The sequence below is a fragment of the Macaca thibetana genome, chromosome 13, assembly GCF_024542745.1.
Source record: "Macaca thibetana thibetana isolate TM-01 chromosome 13, ASM2454274v1, whole genome shotgun sequence".
NCBI lineage: Eukaryota > Metazoa > Chordata > Mammalia > Primates > Cercopithecidae > Macaca > Macaca thibetana.
In genome coordinates this window covers 5,894,450-5,920,043 of record NC_065590.1, presented here as the reverse complement: position 1 = coordinate 5,920,043, position 25,594 = coordinate 5,894,450, and the positions used below count along the sequence as shown (strand labels likewise).

General features: G+C 42.7%; 1 protein-coding gene across 2 annotated transcripts in view; it reads right to left on the bottom strand.

The window, feature by feature from the left end:
• Nucleotides 1-25,131, bottom strand: part of IL1R1 (interleukin 1 receptor type 1) — a 74,246-nt gene extending 49,115 nt beyond the window's left edge. Inside the window, exons 1-2 of one of the 2 annotated variants that reach the window (XM_050754850.1) lie at nt 24,699-25,131; nt 20,229-20,704 (exon numbers count right to left, since the gene is read on the bottom strand). The gene's annotated coding sequence lies outside the window, so the exon portion shown is untranslated. The remainder of the gene's footprint in view (nt 1-20,228; nt 20,705-24,698) is intronic. The other variant, XM_050754845.1, reaches the window with a different exon arrangement.
• Between the last annotated feature and the right edge of the window lie 463 nt (nt 25,132-25,594).

Here is a 25,594-nt window from a genome sequence, read left to right as displayed (position 1 = left end):
TCACCCCGAGACAACAAGACCAACGCCTTGTCTTCCTCCTCCTCAGCTTACTCGATGCAAAGGCAACAAGGATGAAGATCTTTATGATAATCCACTTCCACTTAATGAATAATAAATGTATTTTTATAAATTAAAAAAAATTATTTTTTAATTTCTCAGTTTTAATATCGAATGTGCTTAATAGCAATAGAATTAACTAGGTAGACGGAAGCTCTTTAAAGTTCTGGAGAGTTTTTAAGAGTATGAAGGGGTCTTTAGACTGAAAGTTGGAGAACATCTGCTGTACATAAAGCTTCTGCAGCCCTCTGAGACCACTGCGTAGTTCATGAAAGTGTCTACCTAGGAGCAAGAAAAAAGGACAGACCAAGAGGTCAGAAGAGAGGGGCACCCTCATCAACAGCTGCTTCATCCCTGACCCTGATTTCAAAGCAATACTTCGCAGCACAGCAGCCCCTGTCAGGTTCACCATAAGGACCTACGTCCTAAGTCATCACTGAGATATGAACTGCTCTTTAGGGGGCCCAAATCCTGCCCCGAATTCCCCAAAATCACCAATTCCCTTTCCAATGAACTGCACCACAGCTTTCTTAACTGTTCATCTGACCTATGTTCAATAATTGGCCCTTATGCAGGAATGAAATATCTAGATTTCAAGCACCTATCGGGTTCCTGACCATGATTTAGACACTTCAATAGGACATCACATTTAATGCTCATAAATATGAATGGTATTACTACTTTTGTTTGGGAGGGAGTTTTTTTTGTAGGTTTTTGGGGTTTTCATTGTTGGTTTCTTTTGTTTGTTTGTTTGTTTGTTCGTTTGTTTGTCGTTGAGACAAGGTCTCACTCTGTCACCCAGGCTGGAGTGCAGTGGCACCATCTTGGCTCACTGCAGCCTCAATCTCCTGGGCTCAAGTGTTCCTCCCACCTCAGCCTCCCAAGTAGCTGAGACTACAGGCCTGGACCACCATACCCAGCTTATTTATTGTTTACTTTTTTATTTTTGTAGAGACAGGGTCTTGCTATGTCACCCAAGCTGGTCACAAACTCCCAGCCTCCAGTGATCTTCATGTATCAGCCTCCCAAAACTCTGGGATTACAAGAGTGAGCCACTACACTGGCTACTACTCTTGTTTTGTAGACAGCAACGGACATCCTAGAGAGAAGTTAAAGAACTTGCCCAAGATTACCCAATGAGCAAAATAACTGAACCAGGATCCAACACACTCTCCAAAACTGATGGTTTTCCCCCTTCACATTGCTGCCTTTTACTGTTCTACCACTGACCACTGCCATTGTTTTTAAAGTTAAAAATGACCCTAAAATACGTAGGAGTTTGAGATTTGCTCTCTAGAACTAGAGGAAGTGCAGAATGATGGTTACTAACATAGGCAATAGAGCCCAACTGCCCCAGATGTATCCCAGCTCTACTATATACTGTCTGTGTGGCACTAAGAAAGTCACTTAACTTCTCTTATGCCTCAATTCCCTTGATGGCAAAATAATGTTATCAGTAGTCTCCACCTTATTGGGTTGTTGGGAGAACCAAACAAGTTAACACATAAAAAAGTATTTAAACATAGTCAATGATAGAGATGATCATTACCTGCCAAACATTCATTATATTTGGGTACTTATATACTCAGCCTCTTTGAACTTTTACAATGAGCGTAATATACCTATTTAGTAATACCATAGAGGTATTGAGAAAATTACAGAAAATTCGTGTATCTGACAGTATTTCTACTATGCAAATAAGCAAATGTTACTGGAGCTTCATTAGGCATAAACTCATAGTGTGATGTCATTTTGGAATAGGGAGTTTTCGGGTAAAGAGCAAGCTAATATTTCTGGCTAACAGAGTATATACGAGTCACCACAGCCGATAAATTCCTCATTCCAAAAGCACCAACCGAAACCACATTTAAAAAGGAGGGTATTTCGACACAAATACTCAAGTCTAAAGTAACCAAGTGTAAAATGCATAAATAACTTGATCTCTGCATGATAGGACAGCAAACTCCGTCAATATGTGAAGAACTACTGAGAATTGAAATCTAAACACTCAAAGATAATAAAGAACTTAAAGGAAACAAAAGGTTGGCTTGCAATGAGAAGTTTCACAACATTTTTTACGTAAACTCAGAAATCTAATTATTGCCATGTCAAAGTGGTTTTGCTTCTCTTCATTTTCATTGTTAAAAAGTTCTATCCAAACTTGAATCATTTCCTGTCCTGATAATTGCAGTATGGCTTTCTCATTTCTCCTATACTACTAATATCCAAATCACTATTGCCAAAGAGATTTTCCTCTCTTGTTGCCAAATAGGTATCCCAGATCATTGGATGTTGCATGGACACACACACACACACACACACACACATCTCTGTCTTACCTGAAGTCCCTACTGGGGCTTCCTATCATGTGTCACCATCTGACTTACTGTATATATTACTTCTTGATCTTGTTAATTAACTGTCTATCCCCTCTAGAATGTAAGCTCCATGAGGGTAGGTTTTGATCTGTTTTTTATACTGTTGTATTATCATTGTCTTGAATGAAGCCTAGTAGGTGGTAGATGCATTTTATATATTTATTGGATGAATAAATGTGTCATTTAACTCTGCCCATTAAAGGTTCTTGCACTTGATTTCAATATTTTTCAATCTCTTCCATTTAATAATATTTTCTCTTCTCTCCCTCAACTCTTTTCCACAACCCATTATAGCTATCTCTGCCATCTTTGCCTCCTCTCACCATGCACTGTCCATGAATGTGCCGGTATTAATTTTAGGACAACCTGTCCTGGATCCTTCTGAAGCTAAGTGGGGAGCTGACTCACCCAATGGGACTTCAAAGGATTGAGACCCAGGGCAAACTGTTCCTCACTTTTGACAAAGCAGGGGGCCTGAACATGACACTGGGCAAAGCAGAGAAGGGAGAGGCTGAAATCTGGATCACCAGTCAACCATCTCCAGGACAGCCACACCCAAGGGCTCACAAGAGGAGTTTGCACACAAGCTTAGAACAACCTTCTAGGCTGACAAGGGGGCCTCTGCATTAAAAGGGCCGGGAAGAGAACTGAACCTACTAACATTCTTCACTGAAACCCAGCACCTTCAAACCCAGACTGGACAGCCATTGGCCCAAGATATGTCAGAGGGATCCGGTGAGTCAGAGAGAGGCATGGCTTGAATCAGTGGTTCCCATGCCTAGCTGTGCAGCCTCTTGGACATTCTAGAGCCCTACCTGAGCAGAATCTCTACAGACAGTGCCTGGGAATTAGCTATAACCTAAGGAAGTTTTAAATACAAGCAGGAGTATTTTTGGTTGGGTGCGCATCTACCAGGCAGAAGTTGGGGCTACCAGACATTTTGCAATACCTAGGACAGCGCAGCACAACAAATTGTCCTCTATCCTAAAAAAAATAAAACCTTTCAAACATCTCACCAGACCTCAATGGAGGTAAAATCTGAGTTTGAAGCCTAGCTCTGTTTGTCATATAAACACAAAGTATTTTTTGCACAGTTTTAATATGCATTAAATTTTCTAGAAAAGCAGCTACCGTGTCAATTGAGGACAAGCTGAACTTGATTTTCTTCTGAAAGTTTATAAAAGATCTTTCACGATGGGGGGAAAAAAATCACATCTCCAACAGGAATGCCACTCATTCTATTTGGCTCTCCAGCGAGGCGCAGGCTGTTTCAGTCTGCATTTGCCGCTGCTGCATTAAAGACTTCTCTGTGCATAGCTCAAGCATCTGACAACTTCTTTCTGTCTTCTAGCTCAGTCATGTCTACACGTGTATGTACGGAACTGAATATGGACTAGCTTTTATATCTTCTTTACATTATAGCTAAGGTAATACATTTAAATTTTTAATATCATGCATAAGTAGGTTATGTTGTCAATGAATTTCACTTAGAGGATATTACGAAATAGTTGTTAAGAAAAAGAACATTGTAAGTCTGAAGAACCACTGATCTAAACCTTCTAATTGGTCCCTCAAAAAAGCTAATGGTTGGAGCTGAAGACACTATTTTCTTTGATTTTTCCTGACTGTCTACTCATTCACTCTTGACTGTATTCCACTCCTCATCCACGGTTTGTGACCTATTCAGCAATAAGTCTTCTGGGGAGAATCATTTCCAATTCCGTGCCTTATTGCATCCCAGGCATCACAAAAGAGTTTTGTTCATGGATGGATCCCTGGGAAACTGTGCATTACAGACCCTCTTCACATTCCTCAGTTTTCCTTTAGAAGCACAGACGACTATTTAGACCTTGTTTTTATTCATGTGAGCCCTGATTTGAAATATTACACCCAAGACCACCAGGAGTACTGCACCTGACCATGTCAGCTGACACCCCAGCAGTGAGTGCCACAATGGGGCTGGAAGGGCCTAACAAGGCCTAACATTCTGTGTTTCTTTCTCCCTTTTAGACACCCCACTTCTTCCTTGTATCTTGCCTGGGTGCCACCCTGTCTATCCTGACTGCTACATGTGACTTCATTCTGAACATACCTTCATGACTGTCCTCAACCCATGCCAGAAACTCTCCCCTTCACTTCCTCAGGAAGCTCCCAGTCCATGAAACAATAAGAAGTTTATCAAGAAGAACAGGAGACCAAGAAGAAGAGGAGACATTGTTTGTGCCAGTCTAAATCCAAGCTAGAATTATTCTTGATGCAAATATGAAGAATTTTCTTTGTTGGTTTCTTTTGTTTATATGTTTGTTGTTGAGACAAGAATTATTCTTGATGCAAAGACGATGAAGGGAGTTGCAAGAATATGTTCTCTCCCGTGGTTTTCCTAGCAAGACACTCTACAGAGTAAAGGCAGCACGTGTTAAACAATCAATGAGTTCCAGACAGTTGTGTGGTAACTGAGGAAGAGCCACCATGAGAGGCTCCCAGCAATCAGCCTGGCAAGTCACAAGGGTGAAGATATGGTTTGGCTCTGTGTCCCCACCCAAATCTCATCTTGGATTGTAATCTCCATGTGTCAACAGAGGAACCTGATGGGAGGTGATTAAATTATGGGGGTGGTTTCCTCCATGCTGTTCTCGTGATAGTGGGTAAGTCTCAGGAGATCTGATTTTTTTTTTTTTTTTTTTTTTTTTTTTTGAGATAGGGTCTTGCTCTGTCACCCAGGCTGGAGTGCAATGGCACAATCTTGGCTCACTGCAACCTCTGCTTCCCGGGTTCAAGCGATTCTCCCACCTCAGCCTCCTGAGTAGCTGGGATTACAGGCGCCAGCCACCATACCCAGTTAATTTTTGTATATAGTAGAGACAGGGTTTCGCCATGTTGGCCAGGCTGGTCTCAAACTCCTGACCTTAAGTGATCCACCTGCCTCCGCCCTCAAAGTACTGGGATTACAGGCATGAGCTACCGCACGCAGCCAGATCTGATGGTTTTAAATGTGGCAGTTTTTCCTGTGCTCTCACTTCACTTCTCCCACCTGCCACCATGTTAGATGCACTTGCTTCCCCTTCCAAAATGATTATAAGTTTCCTGAGTCCTCCCCAGCCATGTGGAACTGTGAGCCAATTATACCTCTTTTCCTTATAAATTACCCAGTCTCGGGTATTTCTTCTTTTTTTTTTTTTTTTTTTTTTTTTTTTTTTTTTTTGAGATGGAGTCTTGCTCTGTCACCCAGGCTGGAGTGCAGTGGCGCAATCTCAGCTCACTGCATCCTCCACCTCCTGGGTTCAAGCAACTCTCCTGCCTCAGCCTCCTGAGTAGATGGAATTACAGGTGCGCCACCATGCCCGGCTAATTTTTCTCTTTTTAGTAGAGCTGGAGTTTCACCATGTTGCCCAGGCTGGTCTTGAACTCCTGACCTCAGGCAATCTGCCCACCTCAGCCTCCCAAAATGCTGGGACCACAGGCATAAGCCACCTCGCCCAGTCTCGGGTATTTCTTTACAGCAGTGCAAAAACAGACGAATACAGATGGCTACCTTGCCAGCTCCCACACTACGCTTGCCTAACCTTTCCCTGCCTCAAGAATAGAGGAGGTAGTGTGTGAGTACTTTACTTAGGTGATCTCACCAGATAAACCCTTTTCTTTCCCTCTTCCCCTTTCCATCCCTTTCACCTCTCTCCTTCTCTCTCTTGTTCACCATCTCCTTCCTAATCTCTGCCAAGCCTCATTCCTTTCTATCAACCAAGAAAGACCCACATGAGGTGCTGTAGGCATATTTCTATATTTTTTTACAATTGAATTCATGTTACATTATTTTATTTTATTTATTTTGTTTATTTATTTATTTATTATTTTATTTTATTTTATTTTTTTGTTGAGACAGAGTCTCACTCTGTCACCCAGGCTGGAGTGCAGTGGCGTGATCTCAGCTAACTGTAAACTCCACCTCTAGGGCTCAAGTGGTTCTCCTGCCTCAGCCTCCCAAGTAGCTGGGATTATAGGTGCACACCACCATGCACAGCTAAATTTTTTTGTATTTTTAGTAGGGATGGGGTTTCGCCATGTTGGCCAGGCTGGTCTGGAACTCCTGACCTCAGGTGATCTGCCTGCCTTGGTCTCCCAAAGTGCTGGGATTACAACCGTGAGCCACTGACTGGCAAATGTATATACAAAGTATTATTTTGATACAATTTAAAAAGATTTCCCCTAGCCTTTTCATTTACCATTAATATTTATGCTAAATTCTGCTTTGATTTACTCTGATTTGTTTTAACCACGGACCTCTGGGTATACCTCATTCCATAAAAAAGTTAAATGTATTTATTAAAAAATCTCAGCTTGCTTCTCAAAATGAGTTTCATGACACTTTTTCCATAAGATACAAACACAACTTCACAGATAATAAAGATAGCATGGTATTATTACATGTGCAGTAATATGTCTCTGATTGATAAAACTTTGGCATTATACTACATCATCTGATGTAATACAATGCAATAAACATTACATCGGAATGCAGAAGTACCTTAAGGAAATAGAGTGAGTATCCTGCATTCGATCTTTCACGATTTCCATGTCTTTGGGTTGATGTTTACTCAGTTGATATCTGCTCAGCATGCCTGTATTTCGTAGTAAAGTAAACCAGTTTCCCTGATCCCTGCCTTCAGTCTACAGGCATGGGCCTAAAAGACACCCTGGCCATGACGGATGGGGCCATGAGAATTCACATGCTCTCCCCAAGAATTTCACACTGAAACTGAAATACGTGGAGTTAATGCCTATGTGTTATAGATGGAGTCAAACCAAAGTGTTTAGCATTGGACATCACTTGGGAGATGCAGAGTGGCTGTTTTCTGAAAACAAGGAAAGCTGGTTTTCAGAGAGAGAGAGAGAAAAGCAAGGAATGCCGACAAGAAATGAAGAATGATTCCTTCAGACCCTGGCAGACAACCTCCCGGGCTGGTCCCAGTTCTTCCAGAAACGTGGCTATGTCCTTGCTCTTGGGTTTCGCGAGGCCCTTCTGAATATTAACTATAATTCTTCACTTGAACAAACCTGGCCCATACCTGATCCTGGTGCTTAAAATCACCAACTCATAACTGAGCGCCCCTCACTCATGCCTGTTAGTAAACTGTTTTTTTAGATTCAGTTGCTATTGCCAGTTACAGCACTTCTCTATTTCATGTCCACTCGTTCATGATTGTCTGTGCACGTGTGCGCACAGGAGAGAGGGAGAGAGAGAGAACTGACACAGAAAACTGACTTCATTCTAAAAGTTTTAGGCCTGGATCTCAGCAAGCCTGACCCAGAAATGCAGGCCCTCCATGTCTCACACTCATAATGTTCTCATGAGACAGAGGCATGGAATGGAATTCTGACTTATTCGTGGAAAATTACATCTATAACTGCCAAAGGGCCAAGCTATTCTTATTTACTGACCAATATGTTTTCTTCTTCCAGGAAGGCCAGGCCCCTATGAGATGGACACATCTTTTCTTTGGCCTCATTTCAAAGTATAGCATGGAGTCCCAGCTACTCGGGAGGCTGAGGCGGGAGAATGGCCGGAACCTGGGAGGCAGAGCTTGCAGTGAGCCGAGCGAGATCCGGCCACTGCACTCCAGCCTTGGCGACAGAGCGAGACTCCGTCTCAAAATAAATAAATAAATAAATAAACAAACAAACAAACAAACAAAGTATAGCATGGAAACCAGTCCATGGCCTTAAGGTGGCCCAACCCCGTGTGTATTGATTCAAAGGGTGATCTTAGATACCGGGAATCCTATTTTTGAATGTCTGAAACAAACGTATATCTTCCAGGGCTGCCCTTTTCTTGATTCTGGTTGCCTGGCAGCTTGACAACTTTAAAGGAGGGGCATCTATTACCTTGAGGTGAAGAAGATGAAGGCTGAGAACAAAAAAGGTGTTGTGTGGCTTTAAACTCCAGTATAGAGTTTAAGTCCATAGTAAGACAATAGCCTAAGCAAAAATATCATTAGCTGTAATATGTACAATAAGAAAAAAAATGCTGCCAAATAACTAGGACCTACTATCCACTGCAAGATGCATCCTAATTTCAGAAATATTAAAATGTGGTTTTAAAAAATGTGGTAGGCTTTGTTGAGAGAGAAAAAAGGGTATTTTTTTGAAATCCCCAAACTGGGCTTGACATCTCAAGAGTCATGGAGGAAGACTGGACCCATAAACCCTAGAGTGAGCCAGGCTGGACTTGGACAGTGGAGACCTTTTGACCACACAGCCAGGGAGGCCCTTCCTGTAGAGCTAGAGGGAAGATCTGCAGAAGGAGAAAGAAGGAAGGCAAGAGCTCAGCTCTGATGGTCAACTCTGGAAGATGGAGTAGAAGCTGAGTCACCGGGCTGGCAGAGGAGCAGCCTGGAAACGGCAGTCCCCTTCCAGAAAGCAGTGCTCAGTGACACCTGGCTCCACGGCTGCAGGGGCTGCCTCTGGCAAAGTGGAGGAAGCTGACAAGAATTCCTAGGTGCCGAGGAGGGGAATAGAAGTTGCTAGAGAAACCAGAGGAACGGAAGAGGCCTGGAAAGAAACCAAGGGGTTGGCGGAGGCACATCTGCAGGCAACAGCAAAGTCCACGGTGGTCAGCACCGGGTGGCTGGATGTCCCAGACCCCTGGGTCAATGACATACAGGGCACAGCCTGCAGCAAGGACCCAAGGGCACAGCATGGCCATTGACCAAGCAGAATGAACCATCTCCCTGGGGCCAGCTCCATGATGACAGCCTAAGAGGCAAACCCTTCAGGACGCAGATTGACACTAGGGCCCGACAGGAGCAAGAGGAAGAGTCCCCAGGAAGCTGCTTACCAAGACCTGCTGAGATTTAAAGTAAATTGTGACAGACGTCATATGTTCCTATGTTCCGCTAAAAACCTGGATGTGGACCAAATGTGCCAGAGCTCATTTACTCTTGCATTTGATCATTAAACCAATTTTATTGTGTGCACACCATGTACCAGGCAGGGTTCCAGGTACTTGAGGTGTACCTGGGAACAAATCCGACAAATCCCTACCCACCTGCAGAGCGTGGAGGGATAATACATGGCAAACATAACAGCAAAGGGGATTGTGTAGTGCGTGCAAAGGTGAATTGAAGAAAACAAGCTTCTGCTTCAGGAAACCTGAATTGAGAGCAAATTCGTGTTTAGTTATACAATACATGTTTCCTATCTAAGCCCCACATTTTATGCTGGAGTTGCCTGCGTCTGTGTGACACTGAAGGACAGAAAAATGAACGCAACACAGGCCCTGTGCCTAAGGAATTGACAGTTCACCAGTGAGTTTACACAGTGAGCTTCATGGAGGCAGGAATTCCGCCTTTCCTACATGTCACAAATGTTTACTAAGCACCTAGTAAAATACATGCCAGGTACTTGGCAGATGCACACAATGCACACATGACACACATTCATGCAACCCACACCCACATAGCACATGAAACACACACAAAACACACACAACAGACACGTACATTCACACCATACATACAACACTCATATACAACATATGATATACACTGACTCAACACACATGAAAACCCACACACACATTCATAAAACTACACATGAACACCCACACACTCAAACACGTACACTTACACAACGCACACATCAAAGGTTTCATGCTAAAGACTTTTCACTTTTTTCACTTTAAAGACCACTGAGGGCTGTAGGTCGATCTGGCCAAAGAAGCACTGAAAGTTAATTATACTGAGGCAGTAAATGAAAGCTTTGATGCCTCAGGGGGAGGTTTGCAGACTGAGCCATTTCAGGAGATCACCACTTGTCCACCTGAGTTCCCAAAGGGGCCACGACAGAGTTCTGAGAGGGGACTAATGACCACAAGAATGATTTACAGAAACTAGAGTGGTGGCTGCCAAGGAGGGAAGGGGGAAATGGTATCAAAAGGTATACATTTTTCATCATGAGATGAATAACTTCTGAGGGCCTAATGGACAACGTGGTGACTATAGTGAGTAATACTGTATTGTACACTTGAAGTTTGCTAAGAGAGTTGATTTTAGCTGTTCTCACCATGCACACACAAAACAGGCAACTATGTAAGGTGATGAATGTGTTAGCCTGATTGTGGTGATCATTCCATAATGTATACATACAACAACTCCTCATGTTGTATACCTTAAATATACACAATTATTGTTGGTCAATTGTACCTCAATAAAGCTGAAAACTAAGATAATAAAAGAAAATCTACCTATGGAACCACAGCTAACAGTCTGGGGTTCTTATGTAACTTTTGTTTAAGACTCTTCAAACTATGTCCCTGTTAGGCTGAGAAAGCCACTGAGCCCCAAGTGGATCAGGGATCCTTCCCAAGCCATGGTGTTTAATGAGTGCAACAATTGCATTCTGAAATTGCATCACTGGCATCACAGTTCCAGAACTTAATCTCATGTAGTTAAGTTTAAAACAATAACCTACTGACTATACAACATTTCTTTTCTAATTTTCAGCAGACCAAAGGAAATACAATTTGGTTTCCATAGCAAATATTCCAACTTCATGAGGAAGCACAAAGTGTTTTGAGAAGAAATGCCCTCCATGGACAAAGGAATATTTCTGAAGTGCAATAAAGAACTTACAGTATCACTAGATATGCTTGAATTATCGAAGAGAAGTTACCACCCAACATCAGCATGAAGTTACAGTGTTTACCACCATTACCCTCCCATAAATGTTTTCATTGCTCTACACAGCAGATATAACCTCAGATATGCTTATTTTGAGTAATCTAAAATAAATGTGAGATGGATAAAAACCAACTATTTTTCCTTTTCTATACCTGCACTCCACACACTTCTGTGACCAGGGATTGAAGGGATGTCAACGAATACTCTGCCACCAGCTGAATGACACCAGCTGAGTGTCCTAAAATTCAATTCAATTCTGATACTAACCAGAGTTAGCACAGACCTCAGGTTGAGGGTTCAGTCCCCCAAGACTGCCCCCTATTTCAGACACCAAATACAAGTGCCAGGTTGTCACCTATATGTCTGACTGACTGGCTGTAAACCAGGATTCCTACAATGCCCTCCTTGGGTTTGATAATTTGCTGGGATGGCTCACAGACCTCAGGGAAACACATTTCCCAGCTTATTATGTGCCAAAGAATATGATCAAGGATACAGAAGACAGCCAGATGAAAAGATACGCAGGGTGGGGTGTATGGGGGAGGATGTGCGCTTCCTTGCCCTCTCCGGTGGGCTACCCTTCACATGTTCAGCAGCCCTGGAGCTCCCCAAACCCCAGAGTCCAAGGATTCTTACAAGACTTTGTTACTTGAGCATCACTGATCATGAACTCAATCTCCAGCCTCCAGGCCTTCCCAGAGGATGGGGGTAGGACTGAAATTCCCAAGCTTCTAATCTGTTCTTTCTAGTAACCAGTCTCCACCCAGGAGCCTCATTAGAACAAAAGATGCCTATCACCCAGGAAATTCCAAGAAGTTAGGAGCTCTGTGCTGGGAACCAGGGCCAGAAATCAAATATATATTTTGATTATGTCTCTCTATATATTATATATATATGTATATTTCCTATATATTTTTCCTATACATATATATATTTAGAAAAATTATATATTTTTTTTCTTATTCCTTTACAAACGTATTCTTCACCATGCCAGAGGACTGATTTTGACGGAAAACTCCCAGGAAGTCACAGTTTTGGTACTCTTCCAAGGTCCTAATAAACGAAGGTAACTATGGAAACTCAAGCACTCGGAACACTGGGCAATGTAAACGCTCTCTGCTCGGCAGGGTTCCCTCACACGCAAACACCATTTCTGAGAAATCCTTAGTACACCTCCCCGAGGGGACCGCACAGACTCAGACCACATCTAAACAAGCCACAGCCTTGCTCCAGTTCTCTTTGGAGTGGGTGAGATTCACTAGAATAAATAAATATGCAGGGAACAGGCCAGAAGAAAGTTAGGATGGATATTCAGAAATAGCTCTTTGTGTACAGAAATAACTGAAGGGAAATGTTGGTAGCTATTTAAGGGTCCAAGAAGTTGGAAGACACTAAACAATAATATTTGCATCCATTTTATTTTGTAATGTCAACAGGACATGTCCACGCCTGCAGAGCCCACAAACAGCACCAAATCACTGACGGGAGAGGCCCACGGTGACCCCCCGCCCCTCTCTTTCCAGCTGTTTCATCAGCTTCTCTTCCCTCATCCGTTCATGGGGATGACAATGTCCACCTTGGGGGAAGCACAAGCATATGGATGAATACAGACCGAGTCCTTGTTGTGGTTGTTGGCACTCAGGGCTTTGTGGTGTTGTTTAGTCAAGCCAAAAACAGAGAGGCACCATGATTGCAGGCGTACCATTAAGTACAGTAAGAATGTCTTCCTAATCCAAAATTGGACATGCGGTTTGATGAGAAAAGGGATAAACTTGAGATGGTGTTACCCAATATTTAAAACCAAGACGTCAATATTTTATTTTCTTAGTCATGTGTCTCAGATTCATGTCATTAAGCATTACCTTTTATTATAAAAGTCATTTTTTCCTTCCCCACTTATCATGAGAGTCTTTCAAACTCAGCCAAACACGTCACAATGGAATTATGAATGAACATGAGAACAGTAAGAAGTGGAACTGAGAAATTAGAGACATGCAAATTTTATCTAGGAAAATGTTACCAGGTCATAAAGAAGACAGTAGGACCAAGAGCAGAAAGTGCTAATGTAATTTCACCATTTCCGCCGCTAGAAGGAAAAGTGAACCCAAGAGGAAGGAGGTTTTCGGCACGGGTGGATGACCTTTCTGCTGCTGTTTTTGTTTTGTTGTTATGGTTGTTTGTATCCTCTAACGTTGCTAACACAGTACAAACCACCCAATTTAAAATCAGACTTGGAAAAAGTGATCTCAACTTTGCGAAAGTTGACCTCCCTCTACTCTTCTTTTTGGCTAATCACTAACAGCACTTATGAACTTTATTACAAATAAAATTATCAGAATACATGCAAGAGCAATTAGATGTAATAAAATTAATCCAGAAATGCTATTTGTAGAAGAGTCAGCCATTTATGCCAAAATCTGGCTTCCCTTAAATTTTATCTTCGTATTTTGAAAAGGAAAAGCAAAAGCAGTTACCATATTTACTTGAGAGTCAACACAGCCAAAAATTTTTAATGCCATGCTAAGCAATCCAGTCTCCGAACATCAACACTTCTTTCTATCTCCAGGGTTCACTGTTATTACTTGCCAAGATTATGTGGGGGAACAAGAAAAGCTCTTAAACTTTTTTCTCAGCATGGTGGTTGAAGAGAGACAAAGAAAGTGTTGGAAGCTAGGGAAACGGAGAGATGTCGAAGGCAGCAATGCATTGGGGGACGTCTGAACCATCCCAACCCAGGGCAACTCACCCACCTCGTCAATGCAAAGTTGAGGATACTGCAACTATGCAACCTACATGGGCCACACAGTGAGACAAAAACACAATTTCCTTCTAAATAATCCAGATTCACCATATAAATACTCCTGAGCAAGCTCCTACTTGCTGTTTGCTATAAGCTTGGATGTCAAAACCTGCCATGCAGGACTCCACTCTCTCCCAAACAAAGTCCAGACCACTCAGTCTAGCATTCCAGATGCTCCTCAATCTCCCTTGATCCTACCTTTTGGAACATGTCCCTCTCCTTGCCCTTGATGGGCCTATGTTTACTATGTACCAGTTTCCTTGCAAGTTTCCCTCATCTCTACCTCTTTTCTTGCTCATGCAGTTTCCTCTGCCCAGAATACAATCCTTCTTTTTCCTCCAGCTCAAGTCCTCTTCTTCCTCCTTCTTCCCCTCCAACACCTATCCTAAATACTGCACCACTTCTTTAGGGTTTTCCCACCCCTCCAATGAAGAGAAACAGGCAACTATCTCTCCCTGCTCTGAAACCTTGAGGTTTTTCATCTCCCTGTCTCCGATGGCACTCTGCAGCCCCTACTCTGTATTGCTTGAGTTCTCTCCCCTGCTGCACGGTTAATATGCTTAAAAGTAGGCTGAGATTGAGTACAGCTTGAACAGAGAAGATGTTTAAATATTTGCCAAATAAATGAAAGTGGCTACGTTTATACAACTTATATCTACAGTGCCTTAAAAAATTGAAAGCACACTTACTAGGTGGAGAGCCCTTGATAACTTCCAGTACAAAGTTTTCTGGGGAAATAGTCCTAAATTCCCCCACCAGGTCAGATTTGGCAATCACTATGGACAGGTTTGGTCTAACCAGCTTCTTGTTTATTTGGGTAATGTACTGACTCGGTGACTGTCTACTTCTCGGGTCAGTGGTTCTCAATCCACATTATACTAACTGCACAGTATGATTACCTAAGGAGTTTAAAAAGCCAGGCTGCATGCAGTCCCATCACATTAGAACCTCTGGGGTTAGGATCCAGGCACCAGTGTTTAAAACGCTCCAGGCACCAGTGTTTAAAAGGCTCCCAGGTGATTACAATATGCAGCCGAGGTTGACAACTACTGGCCTAGATGACAAAGAGTAATTCCACACAGCAGACATTTCCCCTATTTGTATGTCACTGAGGCAGCAGCAATGTCCACTTTCAACACTGATGTGGCGGACTGGGGCCCAGCCAAGAAAGAGAGTTCAACTCTAGAGGCTTATGTTCACACACACTAGGTTTCCCTAGAACAATAGTTTACAATCTGGACATCAGTTCCAGACTAAAGTCAATGTCTGCCTCTACCTCCAATCCAAAGCATTTTTTACCTTCCTAGGTTCTATATATACACACACACACACACACACACATAAATTTTATATATATACACACACACACATATATATAAGACATATACACATATATATTATACATATATAAATATATATATCACATTTCCTTACCAACTTAAAATAAATTTCAGCTGGAGAAAAAAAGAAGCTTAGAGTTCTGATCTTGCAGTTACATAAATCCCAGAGTTTGAGGTTGATGATAAAGATTCAAGCACAGTGAGTGATACTGAGTGTAATTTCCCACATTATCAAAATAGCAAAAATGTAACCCCCCCCTTCTCCCTGTGAGTCACTCCAGAAACCCACTGTGTTAATCTTGAGAAATGCTTAAACCTTGAGGGAAACTTATTCAAAGAGGTTGTCATGGCAGGTTCACATGAGACTTTTTAAATCAAGTAAGTTCCAGTACACATTTCCCTCACTGTTGACAATCATCACATATTTTCCCTCCAGGAAAGAACCCCTGTGAAGTGAACCTCGCGTGTGGTTTTACAGATTCTTTAGCAGACAGCTGACACTATTTGTGAAACCAAGTTTCCCCATGGACTCCACGCGGTATGTTTAACCATTCCAGAGAAACACCTACAAAGTCCCTACTTTATTTGAAGTTGTACTTTATTGTGATATGCATTTCATTTGTATTAATTTGGGCTTCAATCTTATATACTGATCATTTCAGTAATCCTATCTCTTTTAAAAACTAGTTTATGGGTACCATGCACCAATTTGGATAACTCATAGAAGTGGCAGAAGAGAGCGTGAATGGCATGCTCGATATGAATGGACTCAAAAGCCAGTGCCCGAACAAATATGACTGCTTGAAGGACATCTGAGAAAGAGCTCTTCCATAAACTGGTGTTTCCTTTCCTCATGTTCCTTACTATTTCAGCATAATGATGTGTACAGAGCTGAGAGAGTCCAACAGACCCATGTTCAAATTCTGACTCTTGTTTTTGATCTGCCGCAACCTGAAGAAACTCACCTGCTATTTTTAAGCCTCAATTTCCTTAGAGACAAATCAAAATCATAAAGCCTGCGTAAGGAACACAGACAATGTGTAAAGCTCCCAGTCATCGTGGGGAGGAGACGGATGGCTGCTGATCCTGGCTGGTTCTAGAATAGCAGATGAGGTGGGTACCCGGGCTCCAGGATGAGGAGGCTGAGCGTCATTGGTGCAGCCTCCAAGATTGGCTACTAATCAGCCTAGAGCAGGGCAAGTGAGACTAAGGAGACAGCAAATAAAATTGCAGGCAATGAAAAGTCTAGAAAAATTGTTCCAGGATTTCCAGTCAAGTTCTACCCTCTCACTAACTCCAGGAATAGAATGAGGGAAGCCACATCAATATTCAGGGGGCATAATCGTGGCTTTGGAATGTTTTGGTTTTGTGGCCCATGTTGGAATATGTTATTGGTGTACATGACCAAATGGCTCTGGTCACCAAAAGCAACACCGCCTCCCTCAGACAAGAAGAGACTCATGGTTAAGACGTTCAGCATTTTTGGAGAAAAGATGGGTAACTTATAAGCACATTCACTGCTAATAATTTCTCCCCAAGGATAAAAGAAGGCAAACTTCCACAAAAGACATAAATGTGCTTTGAGCCTATTCTATAGCAATGGCTCATTCCCTTGTTCATTGATTCAGGAAACAGACCTGAAACTTAGTAAAATCCTTAGTCATACCATTGTCACCGGCTGCTTGAACACAGTGTCTTAGCCTGGGCTGCTGTAACAAATGATCACAGATTGGATAACTTAAGCAACAAATATTTGTGTCTTACAGTTCTGGACACTGGAAGTGTAAGATCAAGGTTCTGACAGATCCAGTGTCTGGTGAGGGCCCACTTTCTGGTTTGCAGACAGCTGACTTCTCATTGTATCCACACATGGTAGAAATAGAGCTAGCTAGTTCTCTGACCTCTTCTTATAGGGGCACTAATCCCATTTATGAGGGCTCCACCCTCATGACCTAATCATCTCCCAAGCATCCCACCTCCTAACTCCATCACTGGGATTAGGGTTTCGACATAGGAATTTAGTGGTGGCTTGGGGGACACACAGATATTCAATCTATTGTACACAGATAAAGGAAAACCCAAAGCCTAAAAAGAAAATCTATTAATCTTAAAGTATTTATTTCCATTACAATTAACACAGACACATTTCAACTTTTATAACTACATTTCTAGACTTTTCTATGGTAAACACACCTTTTGCTGCCTCTTTCACCTGGCATTAGCACTTGACAACCCCCATCCCATGTTGCATCTGATTGGGGCAATTCTGTCTGCGTTGAGTACCTGGAATTCACCAGAAGTCCCTTCTCAGAAGCAAGCCCTGCCCTCCTTCCCTGGACTGGGAGGTGAAGCTCACTGAAGGGGGTGAGCTGACTTTGCAATCGTCCCACTTCCTGCTCAGATGTTCCTGTGTCCGTGGAAACCTGATCCATCAGTACCTCCTCAGGGCCAGCAGTTCCTGAGACCTCCCCCAAACACCTCCCACAACACACACACTCACACTTGCACACACACACACACACACACACACACATTAATCCCCACCCTGTGCTGGCCACAAATGATGGTTTATGACAGTTTTGCTTCCAAAATGGGCCTGAGTGTCTTATCAACAATATTTTGTCTCAGTCTCCTATGTTTCTTCACACAATGGAAGCACCTCTGGGCTTAGAGTCACCAAGACCCTAAGACTGGTAGAGTACACACCCCTTCCCCAGAGCCGTGACAACACTACAGACTCATAAGCAAAGCAGCCTCATCATCATGGAACCGGGGTGGCCAGCATGAAAGACGATGCATAGTAGAGACACTCTCCTCAATGCCTTCCCCAGGTGGTTGGGCTTCAGGAATTTTGTTCTATTCTGAGCACAGAGAGCCATGGCCTCAGATTTCAGGGGTGGGAGGAAAAGTTCCAGTTCTCTTTGCCCACTCAGTGGTCCTGAGGAAAGCTTAGTTGGTCACCTCTAAAGTTAGAAAGATAACCCTACCTACACCTGGAGAAAAGGATGTCAGAGAAGCCCTACTTGCGGCTCTCTCCTGAGACCCCATCCCTGAAGGACTCCCTGGCACCAAGCAGGCCCTGGGGGCAGATTTACCCGTGCTCTGGTCCAGAACCTAGAGGTGGCTAGGTCCTCTTCACCGTCCCCTTCCTGCGTTCCTTCTCATTGCTGACATTTGATTCTATCTCGCAAATGGACTATAAGCTGCTCTGAATTTTCTTCATCTTTCTATTTCCCCTTCCATTCCTTCTTCCTCTCACCATCCCCAGCACTTAGCACAGGGCTTAGCACAGGTAGGACATGCAATAATAATCTGTCAAAATTATCAGTCAATTGATGCATGAGATAATGAATGAGAAAGCCCTTTATAAACTGAGTTTTATTTCGGAGAGACGTAGAATGTATTTTCGTAAAATGTCTCCACTTGTCTCACACGGAGGACAAGGCTGGCCAAGAGAAACAGTGTTCTGGTCGCCAGCCCTATATGCAATGTCAGCCCCATCGTGATCTCTTGTGGCAAATACAACACAGTCCGACAGATGCTTGTGTATAGAACCACACCTCCCTGGTGTCATTCAGGTGGGCATTTACATCTACAAGGTAAGAGTTTACAGACCTTGGCACCATCTTCCCAGCCCATGACTAAAGTCAACCTGAAACTCACAATAAAAGCCAAACTCCTTACCATGGCCCTAAACGCCCCCCATCCTCTGACCTCTGCCTGTGTCTCCGGCTCACCTTGGTCTCCCTTCCACTCTCTTCACTGGCCATACATAGAGCTGCTTTCTGCTCCTCATGCTGGGCTTCTATGATCTGCTTCTTCTGCCCTCTGTCTGGCTGGTTCCTTCTCATGCCTCAGACCTTATCGCTTCACCTCGAACAGTCCCAGTCACCAGGCTAATGTGGATCATGGCTCCCTAGTCGCTGTCTCTGCAGCCTTCTGTCTCTGTGTTTCACAGTGCTCAGCCCACGGGTGCCAACTCCTGCGGCTGCCTAGCTGTTTCGTGCAACCCTGGTGGGGTCCACTCACCCTTGTGCCATCCCATGACTGGACACACAGCAAGGTCTCAAAACACAATCATCAAATGAAAAAAGTTGTGATTGCAAATGGTTTTAAACCAATTGAATAGATGCCCAACCTGAGTCAACAAAGTACATGTCAAACGTGGTTGTATTTGCCACAAGAGATCACAATGGGGCTGACACTGCGTGGGTCATGATATGAGACAGGAAAATTCAGAAAACTTACTAAGTTTGCAGCTTTTTCCTTTGAGACTGCCAAAGTCTAATAAAAACCAGTTTGTTAGCAGGCACTGTTGACAAGCACATGGAGAAGCATTCTTTCAAACATTCCTGGTGGTGGTGTTAATTGGTGTGACCTGGTAGGGTGGGGGTGGGTAATTCTGAAATATATATCGAAATCACAAGAGTACACAGCCTCTGACCCCGCAATTCTGCTTCCAGGAATTTAACCAACAACTTGTAAACACTTCCGCAAAATTACAAGGGCAGGCTGTTACTGGTTGCAACATTGGCTGAAATAACAAAAGATTACAAACAACCTAAATGTCCACTGAGAGGCTGAAAATGCACCTCCTTTGATACAGCCATGGATCAAGGTACAGAAGGTGCACACTATAAGTATGAAAGAGGTGGAAGAAAAAACTAGAAACTATTAACCAGACTCACCTATTGGTGACGAAGAGGGAAAGAAGAGTCTGCAGAAAGGGAGGAGAAGGACACTTCCCTGAGGAACCTTTTAAATTGTGTTACCCCTTCAAAAGCAAATAAACCACGTGTCATCTGCTCAGAAAAATTAAAGAGTTTCAAAATCATATGGAAAAGTTTAACCAAAAAAAGTAAAATTCCATTTTATAGTCTTTTCCCCCATTTTATAACTGGAAACACTAAGCAAAGGAAAGGGAGATAAGTTGCCCAGGAGAAATGAAGCTGCCCTTGGCTCCCAAGCTAGCACTCACCATACTCCATCCCAGCCTCCTTGGAGACATTCTCTGGAGTTCCTTGCTGCAGATATGGAGGGTCAATAGACAGGAAATATAAATAAATATCTCTCAATATTTTAAACGCCCATCATGTCTAGGTTGGCGTGATAAATTGGATGGTCCTTCCAGGGAGGATCTGGTCTGAAAAATCAAATCCATTTCACATTGGCCCATGTAGGTTCAGAGAAGCTGAGGCTGAGCCCTGCCTGATCCCCAAGTTGAGGGGTTATTGGGGCTGAGTTTTCAGGTTCAACACCTCCAAATGCAGTAGAACTGGACTCTCAGCACCTTGGGATGGAAGAACCGAGTAAATCGGCACTCAATTGTCCAGGCCAGCGTGGCTCAGGGGCTCAGAAGGCACATAGACTTGGCGCAGGCTGATGGATCTCTCCTCACTAGCCCACAGCTTTGGGAAACTTACTGAACTTCTCAGGGTCTCAGCTTGTCTGGACCTAGAGTTGGAATAATGTTTCAAGGTTGTGAGAAAGATTCAAGATAATATACTTAAAGAACCCAAAAGAGTGCATGTTCCTTTAGTAGGTGACTCAATAAATGGTAGTCATATGTGCAAATAAACAGCACAAACATCACCAGTGGCCTAAAACCATGTGACATTGTCTCTAAAGTTCGGTCCGACCTACCTTCACTGACCCACGGGCTCCAGAGTGAGCCTGTCTGCATTGTAATTCCAGCTCTGCACTAACTACTGGTATAACCCTAGCAAATCACTTCTCTGTGCCTGTTTCTTAATCTGTAAAATAAAATAATAGTACTGATTATTTCATACGAGAAGTACTTAAAACCAGGTCTCCTACCTAGTAAGTGCTGTATTACATATTAGTTTTTATTATTATTATTCAGTGCCAAGTTCAAACCATGACTAAATGTCAGTTTGGTCCTGATTTCTGCAGCCCAGCACTGAGCTGGGAGTCAGAGTGAAAATCGATGCCTCCTTAAAGTTTTTGACATTCATGCCAAGTCCATGACACTTGTACCTATAAAGACAGTGTTCTCCATTTTCCTGGTCCTATCCTTGGCTTGCATTCATTTGTTTAATATCCTTTCAGAGCGTTAAAGATTTACTCAGTAGAAACTGAGACTCACCCAAACTAAACTAAATAAATAACGAGTTGCCCCTAGAAAAGCTCCATTTAGGTTGTTTTTTTTAATCTTCTGGGATTCCTTTTTGGAATATTCCTTTCTCCACAGAACTGGGTAAATATGTTTCTACCTCCCTTACATTGACTCATTTGAGAAACATTGATTGATCCCCCCTGTGGGTGTCAGACCCCAAAGCAGGCCCTGGAGAGAGGTATACACATGAAACCAGCCCCTGTCTTTGAGGAGCTCTCACCACTGGGGAGTTGAGCAAAGCCCATGGATGATGAGAATTCTACAGGAGGGGGATGGCTGGTTTTCCTCCAAGCGAATGAAATAGATAAGCAACAAAATAGAAACCTTTTAAATCTAAAATGTATCCATGCACTGCTGGAACCCACCAAACACTGCTACTGAATCTAAGAACCAAGAAACATAGAAATATGTTATACACACCACATACACACACACACACACACACACACACACTTCCCAACTTTAGAATTAGAAGACGTCAAAATTTCGGCATGCAGCTCTCCAGAAACTATATATTTTAGAAGGCAAGACTTATCACTAAACTTTACAGTAACAACAATAATAATAATGCCATTTTGCATTTTTACTTTTCTACTATTCAAAAAGCTTGCCTCTATCTTGCCTCTTTATAATCCCAGTACAATCTTGTGAGGTGGCTAGCACAGGCCTTCTCTCTACATTTTATAGCTAAAAAGGAGACAAAATCACAAAGACTGAGGTTTGCCCCAGGTTACTCAATCAGTAAAAATTCAGAGCAAAAGCATCCAGTTCTCTCGCTCTCTCAGCAGACTTTCTGAGAGACATCAAATGAGGTCAAAGTCCTCAGAAATTAGGTTGGCAGGAGTTACTGTTAGAGGTGACTGCCTTGGCAATGAGTAACCAAAAAAGATGAGAGGCTGAACCCAAAGGGGCAGAACTGGAAGCCAGCAGATTTTGCAAAGGGTTTCCTTAAGGTAAATTAAGACAACAAAATATACCTTTGCCTATTATTAGAGTAGTACACTTTTTAAAAAATTATAAAACCCGATGCCGATGAGAGTGTTAGAAAATGTTCACACAGTGCTGGTGGGCATGTAAATTAATAAAACTTTCCTAGGATTAATTTAGCAGCAGGGATCTAGAGTTTCTAAAATGCCCATGCTCTTTGACCCCTACAATTCTACCTCTGGGGATTTATCTCACGGAAAACTCATGAGGAGATGCAAAGGTTTAGCTGCAAGGGTGTTAGTTTTAGTACTGTTAATAAGAGAAAAACAATCAACCACCTGCCAACAGGATTTAATAAACTATCTATGCAATGAAATGGAAAAGCTTTTGTAAAAGAAAATTCATTCTCATGACAAGATGCTCGTAATACATTGCTGTGAGGTAAAAGCAGATAACCGAATAGCATGTAGAGTACAAGTATATTTCTTCAAACCGTAAATGGACTCAGAGACAAATGTACCTACCAAAACGTTAACAGTGTTTATCTCACAGTGGTGTGTTTTTACTTCTTGTCTTTTACTATTATCTCTATGTATTTTTTTAAATTTTATTCTTGACAATGAGCTTGTGCTGTTTGTGTAAATGTTTCAAGGACGTATTTTAGAAGTATACCCTCACTATTCTTTGAGCACTCATGTCAAGTTCTCCTCCTAAGTAAACTAACAGTCTTGTGCCCAGTTGGGTTTGTCAGTTCAATGATTAACAACAGCATGTAGCATTAGTAAAGGTCATAAGAATCTTCTTAAATTCATCACTGCCACTAGGCAGATCAAATTCATCTCAAGCAGTTTTCTTGGTTCTTTCTGGACAACTTTGTCTCCTTCCTTTTCCTAACGGATCAACACATTTACAGTAAACACCAATCTCCTGCACTGAATGCACACACACACAGATACACACACAGACACACACACACACGTCACTGTTCTCCAGCTGTCTCACAGGTGAATGCCATGACTCACCAAACCAGTTGATCCTTAGCTGTATTTTTTGAAGCATCCTTCCCCACCATCCACTCCTCACACCCTCACCAACACAACAAAAAATTCACATTTTACATAAGCAATAAGGAGTTATAAATTGAATTGAATAAGCTTCATTTGATTCTTTTTGTTTTGTTATTTTCTTTCCTTAATCCTTCAGGTTCAGTCCCATTTTCTCATTCTGATGCACAACAACACTATCAGTAGGAATTATGGGGATCAAGGATAAATGGAGATCAAGGATAAATTATGGAGATCAAGGACAAAAATGCAAGACAATGTTTATAATCCCCTCTGAGAGTGCACGGTCTTCTCTATAGCTGTAGGTGCAACACTGGCAAAGCTTCTGAGTGGGGGTAAAAAAACATGATCAGGCTTTTAAGATTACCTTTGAAGTCCTTATTGAAGAAAGTGTATACAAGTTTTGCCAATACAATGCATTATACCTTTAAATGAAACCAATAGAGCCTGCTGTTAATAATATAACACCTTCAGGCCGGGCGCGGTGGCTCACGCCTGTAATCCTAGCACTTTGGGAGGCCGAGGCAGGTGGATCACAAGGTCAGGAGATTGAGACCATCCTGGCTAACATGGTGAAACCCCGTCTCTACTAAAAATACAAAAAGTTAGCTGGGCATGGTGGCACGTGCCTGTAGTCCCACCTACTCAGGAGGCTGAGGCAGGAGAATCGCCTGAACCCGGGAGGTGGAGGTTGCAGTGAGCCAAGATCATGCCATTGTACTCCAGCCTGGGTGACAGAGCAAGACTCCATCTCAAAAAAAAATAAAAAATAAATAAATAAAAAATAGCACCTTCAGTCAAACATTGGGTGAGATTACGCCTCTCTAACATTGTAGAAGCTTAATGGAAAGTGATAAAACAAGTCTCAATTCTTACAGTAATAACAGTCTTATAAAACGACTTCATTTACAATGCCTTTCACTTCACATCTCTTACCACATACCAAAAGTCAGGTAACTATTTGTGGTTTATAAGTAATATACAGTTATAAAGCATATTTCCCATATATTTCATAGTTAAGTCTTCCATAGGTAATCACAGTTGATCTCTTAATATGGCTCATTAACACATCTTAAACACATCTACGCTCTGTATAACACATACAGATAACACATACGCTCTGTATAACATACACATATAACTTCAAGAAATCCTTAAAATGTTATTTCAACAAACAACATAACATAACACAACATAACATTACCTTTTATCAGATTCCGTTTGTCTTTCCTAAATACCTCATTAACGTGTGAGTAAACCCCAAAAAAGGAGGGAAAAAAATGCAGAAGCAAAAAACCTGCAGTGCAATTAATCATCTTACCTTCTCCGTTCATCCTTGGGGCGTCTGGGAATGGCTGGCCTCTCAGGAGGTGGAGAATGTCGGGGTAATCGGACAAGGTCTCTTTTCCCAAATGAAGCCTGCTGAGCTGATGTTGGTTATTAAAAACGAAAGTGCGTTTTGAAGTCAGCCCTGGCTAGAGTTGTTCATTCAGGTCTGTGCCGCAGCAGACTGACAGCTCACATCTTGCCAGACGCCCCAGCTGGTGCGGAGGCTCAAAGGAAGGAGAAAGTGGGGTTTTGGAGATGGCTGTGTCACAGCCTCTGAGGCCTTTAATCCCTCGGCCATGACACATCTGGGGAATGATGAACAGAAAGCTCAGAGCCAGGCAGACAGCCAGAATCACTCAGCAAATGTGCCAGATCCTTAAGAAACACCAACACCCACTACTGCACCAACACCCACTACTGCACCAACACCCTCTACTGCACCAACACCCTCTACTGCACCAACACCCTCTACTGCACCAACACCCTCTACTGCACCAACACCCACTACTGCACAAACACCCTCTACTGCACGGTAACCTCTAACGCTTCCCGAAGCTGGTGCTTTCCTCTCATGACTTTGTGTTGAACCTGGACAAGGTCTGCTGGCTGAATCCAGCTCATTATCATGTTCCCATCATCAGAGTATTGACCGGTCAGTCCCAGGCCTGTGGTGGTATAAGCTTTTCCTTTCTGCCTACCTCCCAATCCTGAGAGCAGTCTCCCTAGAGGCAGCCCAGGCCATGCTGCAGGACTCTTTATTCAGGTCTGCTCATGTCCTAGATCCCGGCCACTTCTCATGGTGCCCACCAGCCCTGCCATGTGTACTGAGAACTCTGGAAGTCTCCTTTCACCACACCCTGGAGGTAGGGTGACCACTGATCACCCCTC